Here is an 8,717-nt window from a genome sequence, read left to right on the forward strand (position 1 = left end):
ATTTATAGAGACAAAAACCAAACTTACGATTACCAAAGGGGAAAGATGGCAGGGAGGGATAAATTGGGAGTTTGGGAGTAATATATACACACTACTAAATATAAAATAGATAAACAACAAGGGCCCACTGGATAGCATAGGGAACTATATTCAATACTTTGTAATGACCTAGATGGGAAAAGAATCTGAAAAAGAAAATATATGTTTATTCATGGATGTAACTGAATCACTTTGCGCTACACCTGAAACTAATATAACATTGTAAATCAACTATACTTTAATAAAACTAAATAAATAAAAATTAGAGGCCATTTTTCACTTCTGTGTTTTTCAAGTAAATGTTTAAATAAAGAAGACAACAGTGAAGAAGAATGACTTAGTTTAGCCTCTCTTGCCTGATTAGAGGACCAGAACCAAGTCTAGTGAGGAGGAATCCATGCCTACATGTTATACTTTTGAACAGTTTTGTATTTCTGAAACTAATTTTTAAAACTCCATTCATTGTTTTTATCTACAGTTTATGAAGAACCCCCTCCCCATCCCCCCCCTTTTTTTTGCAAGGCCTAATTAAAGAACTGCTATTCAGTGTGTGGGAGCAGCAGAAACTGGACTCCAGGGCACCTTTGTGGGTCAGCTACTTCGTGGTGGGGGCGCCCAGTCAGGGATGGAGTGTGAATGAGGGGCTGCCTCTCCTTCCACCTACCAGATGCAGAAAGTGGGGGGGTGTACCTGACCAGGCCCCTCCAAGTCAGTTCCCTGAGAAGCTGAATGTTTTACTTGAGCTTATTTCAGGAGACTCACAGCAATGACCTTGGTTGGACTCCTTTCTTCCCTTTGTAATGAGGAAAGGGACTCTCTAGAGCTCTGGCTGGAAGCTGCTTAGAAATGTAAAGGTTCAGCTACTTGAAGGGAAAGCATTTGAGGGAAGTCTCCCCTGTGCCTTCAAAGAGGAACAGAGCTTTTTCAGAAACCTGGTGTAAAGACGGAGAGTTCAGAGGCTCTGGTCCCTGGGCCCAGAGGAGGTTTCCTCCCAGGCAGTGTTATGCAAATCTCACTTAATAGAAGAGTAGACCAACTCTTTATTCCCAGCAAAGAAAAACAGGGAAGGAGAAATAATACCCTTCACATTTGGACTATAAATACCACAGTAGATAGGGCTGGAAGGGAAGGATTTGAGGCCTTGGGGGAGCTTGTATCCACTGTGAGGCCTACAGCTGGTGCTTCAGCAGTACTTCTCACAGGAAGGACTGGAGGAGCTGGATTGAGGGATTGGAATGGACACCGATTGGAACGACCACCCCAAGGACACAGCCACCGCTGTCTGGTAGCCCCTTGGTCACTTAAGAGCAGCAGATGGCTGAGAGGAAAATGTTCCCTGTCTGCTGACCATCAGGAATCAAAGGGGCCAGGACTGCTGTCAAAGATTAAAGCATTGAAATGAGAACTACCTTTGGGGGAGCAAAATGATGAAATGGTCACCAAACCAAGATGTGTGCTCAGCCAAAACGGGGTATTGTTTTCCCTCAGAAGGAAAGAGCGCAGACCCAAGGGTCACCTGACGCAAGGTAGAATCTCCCTACCTGTAGCCCTAGACCTGCCTCTGTCACCTTCCCAAAGGACGGAGACCTCCTAAAGGCAGGGATTCCATCAGGTCCCTATTTGTTTTCCAGTCTGACTCAATAAAATGTTGCTGGGATTGAATCTGGTGGTGCTAACTGCCTCAGTTTCCTCATCATTAAAATGCAACTTAAAATTATAACAAGAAGCTAGCACACAGTAAATACTCAATAAACATTAATATCTGTCCTTTGTTCGTTGTGAAGTCATACTCTGCTGCAATTGTGTAGTAATCTCTCTTTTTTTTTTTTGTGGCCACTCTCTGTTGCAGACAGGATCTTAGTTCCCTGACCAGGGATCAAACCCATGCCCCCTTGCATTGGGAGCCTGGAGTTCTGACCACTGGATCACCAGGAAAGTCTTTGATAATTTCTTTTTCACAGCTACATAATCATAAGTCTGTTAAACTTTATAATCATAGTGGTAAAGAACCCGCCCGCCAATGCAGGAGAAATAAGAGACATGGGTTTGATCCCTGGGTCAGGAAGATCCCTTGGAGGAAGGCATGGCAACCCACTCCAGTATTCTTGCCTGGAGAATCCTCATGGACAAAGGAGCCTGGGGGGCTACAGTCCATGAGGTCACAAAGAGTCAGACATAACTGGAGCGACTTAGCACGCATGCATCCATTAACTCAGAAAATGGTGTATCAAGATACTAAAACTCAAGTTTTGACTGAGATACCAAAGCATAATACTTGGTGATATCTGCACATCGCCAAGTGCAGACTTTACACATTTTAAAGAAGTTTCAAGGTAGCTGGACCTTTATCCAATTTGTGAATATAAAAGGGGCTTTTAGGCTTGGAGAAATGGGGAAAGCATTTGTAGAGCCAGTTCTTGGAAAAAAAGAAGCCTTGCTGTGGTGCTGAGTCCTCATCTCCACCAGGCTGCACGGAGGAATGCTGCCTCCTTTTCCTCAAGCCAACTGAAGAGGGGGCTGCCCTGGAGCCCCTTGAGGAAATAGTTGTGCCGGGCTGGGTCTGTGTGCCCCAGTGTCGCTAAGCAAGGGATGACTGAGATCTTCCTAGGGCCGGTGTGGGCTGGCCTGGGTCTGTCTAATAAGGCCGTCTAGAAAACCCTGGATGTACCAGCAAGAAATTGGAGGTGAAAGACAGTCTCCTGGGCCCCAGGAAAAGTGCTTCCTGCAAATATATTTGCCCAGGTAGAGGGACCTACAGATGGAGAGTTCCCTGGAGACATAACCTAGGAAGAAAGAATTCGCTTTAAATATTTGCCAGACCCAGCGCACCCGGGTCCTAACAGTTCTAGGTCAAGAGCCCATTCCTAATCCCTCATCAGTGCTTCAACCCTGGGCTCCTTCCCTGGGAGGAGCCAGAAACTGGTCAGCCAACCTGGGGTGAAGGAAGGGAGAAGACAGCGAGGAGAAGTGTAGAAGAGATCCCCAGCTGTGCCTCCCAGCTGCCCGCTTTCAGCCTGAAGCAGGCCTGTGCCGGTGTGCAGGGAGAAGACCTGAGCCAATGAAGCTTGGGGTTTCTAAGGAACAAGTTGACACTTAGAATGGCACAGGACTGTCTCTTACCTGAGAATCAGCGGAAAAGCCCCAGGCCTGCTGGAATTTTCACCCTGGGGCAAGGAAAGATGATCCTTGTTGGATATATTTCAAAGAGATCATGGGAGATAACATAGTAAGCTGTATTTTAATTAAGCTTGAGTTGTGCGTTCACAATAGCCAGCATCTTTCGGTCCATGGTACCTCTTAGCCTCACTGGATCTGCCAGCTGCTATGGTGGCAGCATATATGGTGATATGGTATCTGCGGCAGAGTAGCTAGAGCTGCAGCCTGGCCCTGCTGTAAGCACTTTCTTCCTCCAGGCACCATTTAAAACTAGCAGCTTTCTAAGCCACTGATAAATAGGTTAGAGCAGTCGGACATGACTGAAGTGACTTAGCAGTAGCAGTCAGCAGTATTCCTAAGTGAGATGTATATATGTATTGCCTCCAAAATTCTGAAGCGGTCTACCAGGCCCTGTGCCTCTTAGTGATGGAGTGCCAGGGGCAATTGTCTATCCTTAATTTTAAAGGTGAAAGTCCCTCAGTCATGTCCGACTCTTTGTGACCCCATGGACTATACAGTCCATGGAGTTCTCCAGGCCAGAATACTGGAGTAGGTAGCCGTTCCCTTTTCCAGGGGATCTTCCCAACCCAGGGATCGAACCCAGGTCTCCCACACTCAGGGGGATTCTTTACCAGATGAGCCACCGAGGAATCTTGAAGGGGTACTTCCAAACCCCTCTGACCACAGGACCACTAAAAACACCATCCCAAGGGACTCCCGTGGTTGTCCAGTGGTTAAGACTTCACCTACCAATGCAGGGAGTGTGGGTTTGATCCCTGGTCAGGGAGCTAAGATCCTGCATGCCTTGTGGCCAAAAAAGCAAAACATAAAAAGCAGAAACGTTGTAACCTGTTCAATAAAGACTTAAAAATGGTCTACATAAAAAAAATCTTACAAACAAACAAACACCACCAACATTCAGTTCAGTTCAGTCGCTCAGTCGTGTCCAACTCTTTGCGACCCCATGAATTGAAGCACGCTAGGCCTCCCTGTTCATCACCAACTCCTGGAGTCTACTCAAGCTCATGTCCATCGAGTCGGTGATGTCATCCAGCCATCTTATCCTCTGTCATCCCCTTCTCCTCCTGCTCCCAATCCCTCCCAGCACCAGAGTCTTTTCCAATGAGTCAGCTCTTCGCATGAAGTGGCCAAAGTACTGGAGTTTCAGCTTTAGCATCATTCCTTCCAAAGAACACCCAGGGCTGATCTCCTTCAGAATGGACTGGTTGGATCTCCTTGCAATCCAAGGGACTCTCAAGAGTCTTCTCCAACACCACAGTTCAAAAGCATCAATTCTTCGGCACTAAGCCTTCTTCACAGTCCAACTCTCACATCCATACATGACCACTGGAAAAACCATAGCCTTGACTAGACGGACCTTTGTTGGCAAAGTAATGTCTCTGCTTTTGAATATGCTATCTAGGTTGGTCATAACTTTCCTTCCAAGGAGTGTCTTTTAATTTCATGGCTGCAGTCACCATCTGCAGTGATTTTGGAGCCCCAAAAAATAAAGTCTGACACTGTTTAACGAAGATCATGGCATCTGGTCGCATCACTTCATGGGAAATAGATGGGGAAACAGTAGAAACAGTGTCCGACTTTATTTTTGGGGGCTCCAAAATCACTGCAGATGGTGATTGCAGCCATGAAATTAAAAGACGCTTACTCCTTGGAAGAAGAGTTATGACCAACCTAGATAGTATATTCAAAAGCAGAGACATTACTTTGCTGACTAAGGTCCGCCTAGTCAAGGCTATGGTTTTTCCTGTGGTCATGTATGGATGTGAGAGTTGGACTGTGAAGAAGGCTGAGCACCGAAGAATTGATGCTTTTGAACTATGGTGTTGGAGAAGACTCTTGAGAGTCCCTTGGACTGCAAGGAGATCCAACCAGTCCATTCTGAAGGAGATCAGCCCTGGGTGTTCTTTGGAAGGACTGATGCTAAATCTGAAGCTCCAGTACTTTGGACACCTCATGCGAAGAGCTGACTCATTGGAAAAGACTCTGGTGCTGGGAGGGATTGGGAGCAGGAGGAGGGGACGACCGAGGATGAGATGGCTGGATGGCATCACGGGCTCGATGGACGTGAGTCTGAGTGAACTCTGGGAGTTGGTGATGGACAGGGAGGCCTGGCGTGCTGCGATTCATGGGGTCGCGAAGAGTCAGACACGACTGAGCGACTGCACTGAACTGATCTGACCTGGCACTGTTTCCCCATCTATTTCCCATGAAGTGATGGGACCGGATGCCATGATCTTCGTTTTCTGAATGTTGAGCTTTAGGCTAGCTTTTTCACTCTCTTCTTTCACCTTCATCAAGAGGCTTTTGAGTTCCTCTTCACTTTCTGCCATAAGGGTGGTGTCATCTGCATATCTGAGGTTTTTGATATTTCTCCCGGCAGTCTTGATTCCAGCTTGTGCTCCTTCCAGCCCAGCGTTTCTCATGATGTACTCTGCATAGAAGTTAAATCAGCAGCCACATGCAGATCCCTAAATCCTCATGAATGGGACTCTTTCCCATCCTCCGGTGCTCATGCCCCTTACAATGTCATCTAAAGCATGGTCTGCTCTGCAGGTCCCATCAGCACTGTGCCAACCATATAACGGGAGCAACTGGACTCTCTGGAATAACAAGGGGATCAAAGCGCCTGTGGATAAGAGTCTGATGGGGGGCAAGAGAGTTCATACAGCCCTTGGTCTAGACAGTACATGGGCACTTCTGCCTTTCTCATGTATAAGTGAGCTGGTTTAATTGATTTTGCTTATTGATGGAAATTGAGTAAAATGCATTTATCAATTAATAGCTGCTTGGGGCTTCCCTGATAGTTCAGTTGGTAAAGAATCCGCCTGCAATGCAGAAGACCCAGTTCGACTCCTGGGTCAGGAAGATCCGCTGGAAAAGGGATAGGCTACCCACTCCAGTATTCTTGGGCTTCCCCTGGTGGCTCAGCTGGTAAAGAATCTGCCCACAGTGTTGGAGACCTGGGTTCGATCCCTGGGTTGGTAAGATCCCCTGGAGAAGGTAACAGCTACCCACTCCAGTATTCTGGCCTGAAGAATTCCATGGACTGTATAGTCCATGGGGTCACAAAGAGTGAGCAACTTTGCAATTGAGCGACTTTCACTTTCACTTACCAAAGACCAGGAGCAGTGTAACCTGTTCTAATTATGGTAACACCCCAAGCATGGCAGCTGTAGGAGGGAATACCACTTGGTAAGGTTTACGCTGTTCCATCGTCACTCACCACCATCCATCTGATTTCACAGAGATCAAACAAATGAGTTCTACAAGAATATGATATAAACCACCACCACCCTTTGCATCCTTTAAGTCTTTGCTGGCGGTGCTGTTCCCTGCAGTTGCACCTAGGATGTAGTGTCATTTCTGATTTTCTTTCTTGGCTGGGGATGCTATAGTTTCAAGCACTCCCACTCAGTTTTTCCTACCAAAACGCTCTTTAGCAGTCAGGAGCTGGGGAAAGAGCCTTAAGAAGGCTTTGTGGGCCCAAAAACCCACTGGAGGCAGACACGGGCCAGGACATTTCTTATCTCCTGTCCTCCATAAACCCATCTCCAGCCAGAAAAGCATGATAGCAGGTGTCCTGGTATCAGTGTCATCTCATACCCTTAGTTTTAATGCGGGTGCTGGGATTGATTCAATGGTCCTCAAGAGATGTGAGAATTCCCTTCCCTCCTGTATAGTTACTCTTTAAGGAAGGATTGGGAAAATGTTTATTGAAACGTGTGATGGTAACATAGGGGTTTTCCTCAAGGGGACCCTGCCTATCCTTCAGTCAGTAGGCTCTGGGTCTGGGAACTGACTTAGATCTAGAAAGCACATGAGGCTCTTGCTGTCCATGGTACCAGTTAATTGCCTTCATCTGGCCCCTCAGTTCAGTTCAGTCGCTCAGTCTTGTCTGACTCTTTGCGACCCCATGAATCGCAGCACGCCAGGCTTCCCTGTTCATCAGCAACTCCCACAGTTCACTCAAACTCATGTGCATCGAGTCAGTGATGCCATCCAGCCATCTCATCCTCTATCGTCCCCTTCTCCTCCTGCCCTCAATCCCTCCCAACATCAGGGTTTTTCCAATGAGTCAACTCTTTGCATGAGGTGGCCAAAGTATTGGAGTTTCAGCCTCAGCATCAGTCCTTCCAACGAACACCCAGGACTGGTCTCCTTTAGGCCTCTACCACTCTGGAGTTCCATAATCCCCACTGACACTAGGGAACTCCAGTTCTATGGCAACATCGCCTGTTGTCCAGCCTGGCCTATAGAGGTGGCCAGTTCAGGGCTTCTCCAAGATGCCAGTGGCCCCCTCTCCAGTATGTCATCACTAACTTAGTGATGTTCCAGCCCTCCTGAGAAGCATGGTCAGGTGACATCTCACATAACAAATCCATCTGACCATGGCGGATCAGTTCATCTGACCATGGCCCCCTCCCAGGACCTTAGGACCTTCCGACACTTCCTTAATTCTCTGCCAAGGAAAGCTGAGGACCTCTACCTCATTTACTGTAGGTTCTTATCATCTGTGGACTCCCCAGGTGGCACTAGTGGTAAAGAACCTGCCAAAGAGGAGACATAAAAGACGCACATTCAATCCCTGGGTCAGGAAGATCCCCTGGAGGAGGACATGGCAACTCGCTCCAGTATTCTTAACTGGAGAATCCCATGGACAGAGGAGCCTGGCGGGCTACCGTCTATAGGGTCGCACAGAGTAGGACACGACTGAAGTGACTTAGCACGCATGCACGTATCTTGTAAAAGCCTTGAGGAGCCACACCAGTCCTGTATTAACGTACATTCCAACATCAATGTCAGGGCATTGAACCATGGTCACAGGTGAGTATTTCCATATAAAAAAATCATCCCCTTCCCAGATATATTCTGGGTCCCTCAAGACCTAATCATTCTTCTCTCTCTCTCTCTTTTTTAGTGAAACAAGTCTTTATTAGGAGGAAAAAAAGAGTACAGTATGTATGGATAGATACAGGCAGTCTCAGAGAGAGAGAGAGGATGGCTGAGTCATGCCCTTGTGGCTGTTTAAATCACTTATACAGACCCGATCATTCTTATTTGTCTTTCCCTGATGCCTGATAATACAGATCAGCCATGCCCTGAAGTTCTTTCAACAGATAAGTGATGTCCTTCTGGAGCAGGGACTGTTTTTCCCCTGCTTGCACTGAACTGAGAGGTGACCTTGTTTATCTGCCTGGCAGTAAGGAGTGTAGCAGAGGTGGACCTTGAGGGTGAACATCATGCTGCTCTGAGAGGGATACGTCCATGGTCTCCAGGCAAGGGGAGGCTGATTTTAAGGGGCAGGGGGCTGCTTCTGCCAGTCCAGAGGGCTCAAGGGATTCTAGAGTTTCAGAGTCTCATTTATCCAAAGGCCCCGTTTCAGGTCTCAAGGTTCTACATTTTTCCCTTTTAGCATCCTGACTTTGAGACTGAAAATTTCTCAAAGATGGGCATTGCTGCTGCTGCTGCTGCTGCTGCTGCTGCTGCTGCTGCTGCTGCTG

Source organism: Oryx dammah, unplaced genomic scaffold (genome assembly GCF_014754425.2).
Source record: "Oryx dammah isolate SB20612 unplaced genomic scaffold, SCBI_Odam_1.1 HiC_scaffold_26, whole genome shotgun sequence".
NCBI classification, from domain to species: Eukaryota; Metazoa; Chordata; class Mammalia; order Artiodactyla; family Bovidae; genus Oryx; species Oryx dammah.